This window comes from Podarcis liolepis (assembly GCF_965112155.1).
Source record: "Podarcis liolepis genome assembly, chromosome: 8".
Taxonomy (NCBI): Eukaryota; Metazoa; Chordata; class Lepidosauria; order Squamata; family Lacertidae; genus Podarcis; species Podarcis liolepis.
Genome location: NC_139560.1, coordinates 73,038,342 through 73,040,971, shown reverse-complemented (window position 1 = coordinate 73,040,971; position 2,630 = coordinate 73,038,342).

The window sequence follows — 2,630 nt, the reverse complement described above, 5'->3', positions numbered from 1 at the left end:
AGTGGGGAAGCGAGCACAGTGGTGGTGCAGGGATCAATAGACCATTAAACGTCTGGGGACCCTGTGTGATCGCCACAATAATTTAAATCAGTAAGTTGCAGTTTATCATTTTATTCTGGCTCAGTGCCCCACCCTTGAAGCAGCACCCCAAGGAATTAAATCCTTCACTCAACTGCTATTGGGCACTCTTTTGCAAACCCTCTTGCAGTCTGGGAAGGGAGAGGCAAATTGGCATCTTCTCCCCCCTTCCACCAAATGTCTGATTAGGGTTTCATAGATAACAGTTTCATAGAGTTGTAGAGTTGGAAGGGACCCTGAGTATCTTCTAGTCCAGGGATATCCAACAGGTCGATCGCGATCTACTGGTACAGTAGATCCCTACGATGTTTTGCTAGATCACGGTTGATCTCTGGCTCCCTTTGCATCTGTAAATCTGACTCCTGCCCCTCCCCCTCGTCCCACCCTCCATTGTTGTTTGAACTCAGGAAGGGAAGATGGAGCTTCCTCTGTGTGGCTGTTTTCATCCATAGTGATGTGTTTGTGAGTGACTTAACCCCAACTTCCCTTGCCACCTTCCCCCCCCCCAAAAAGTGGAACTCCCCTCCTGTACCTTAACACCCCCCAAAATGGGGCTTTCCTCCTTCCAAAAATGTTCAACTTTGAGCTGAACCCCTAAAAGGGGGGGGCTTTCTTCTTCCCCCCAAAAAGCTCATCAACAACTTAGAGCTGAACCCCTTAAAAAGGGGGGTAGATCACTGCCAGATTTTATTTCTGGAAGTAGATCACTGTCTCTTCGGAGTTGGCCACCCTGTCCAACCCCTTGAAATGCAGGAATAGGCAGCTGTCACATACGGGGATCAAACTTGCAACCTTGGCATTATCAGCAGCACACTCTAACCAACTGAGCTATCCAGACTCATTAGATCAGTTTCCTAAAAAAAAAAGTAATTCAGATATAGGGTAGGGTGGGTAATCCCTGGTTCAACTTTGGGTAAGGGTCCTTCATCAAGATCACAGGGCAGGGAGGCTGTCCACAGCTGTAATAAAAATTATTAGCATAGACTGCTGTTAATTGGGCAGTGGGGTGGTCTATCTCTTACCAGCACAAAGTTCTCCTCGCAGAGTTTGAGGAAGGAAAAAGAATTTTGAGACTTCAGTCTCTCAAGCTTCCACACAACCCTTCCATAAAAATGTATGATGAAGGGTTAAAAAGGAAGAAATTTTAGATTTACTTTTCTGCAGAAAAAAAAAAAAGCTCCTGCTAGGATTTTTAAAAAATATATTATTAGAATTGTTGATTTCATCTCTTCATCATTTTTGCCTGCAACAGCTTTTACTAAAGATGAGTCATAATCCCTAGGAAACATTAGGGTAATGCAATAGATATTTGGAACGACACTCGGCATGTGATAGAACTCAACAGTGCAAGAAGCAAATTAACGGAGATGATAAAAAGAAAAAGTTTAGCCAGAAATTTATTAGGATAAAATATAATGACAGGAGGGTTTTTTGTTTTCTTTTGGAACTGTAATTCTTTTCCTTTCCCTTAGTCTCTCACCCACCCACACCCTTCTTTGAATAATACTACATTACATTAAAGTTCGGTAACTGAAATGTGCACGACTTTTCAGTATCAGTTATCATTCATAGAATTACCTGAGCTAATATAGAAATTAACATGTGTGCCATATATCTTGGCCCAAGTTTCTGAAACCTATGTGTCATCAAGGATTGCCTAGGTATCTAGCTGTGTGGGAAGTATGTCTGTAGTGTGCAGATTAGAGGCCCCTTTGCAGATGGCATGCTGAATATGGATAAGGTGATAACGATGAGGGGACACTGCTGAAGTCCAGTTTACACCTTCTTCACATGTTTAAATTATGCAAGGAGACAATCCAAATAGGGCTGATCAGTGGCGTAGCATGAGTTACTGGTGTCCAGGGCAGGGCAAGTGTTATGCCCTCTGGTGGATTGGGCACACACCAGGGGACACACACAGAGTCTACATGAAGGGTGAATGGAGCCTGCCTCCAATAGGTTCCTCGCTGGCTGCCTCCTGTCAGGATGCTGTCAGTGGCTCCCAATTGGTTGTCCAGGAAAGTATAAAGACAAGGAAAAGTTTCTTACACTCATTTTTTCCCCATACTTTACAGAGAGAGGCTATAGAACCCATCCCCTTGGATAATGCTGTTGTCCTGAGTGAATCTCCACCCCCACTGTCTCTCCCACTTCCTCATTCGTCATTATCATCTTCACCTCTATGGGTTGTCAGAAACGTGGCCCCCTAGGACCCAGCAGAAGGGTTAGCCTCTGAAAGTGAACAAGAGGCTGGCTTTCCTGAGGAGACAGAAGGGTTAAACTTCAGAGCTAGCAGTTCACAGGCTGATGATTCTGATGAGGGCTGGTTTCCGAAATTGATACCCCGCAGCCCTCTCTTCACACTCCTAGCTCAGATGAAGAGGGAGGGTTGGAAAACGGCCAACGAGAGGATAGGCTGCCAACAGATTGGAGAGAGACTCTGTCCACTGACAGTGGAGAAGAGACAAGTCATACTCTCAGCCTTCGAACGCAGCATTGGGAATGCCTTGAAGACGAGTGAAAGGGAAGAGGCAGACATACAAGGTTCTGGC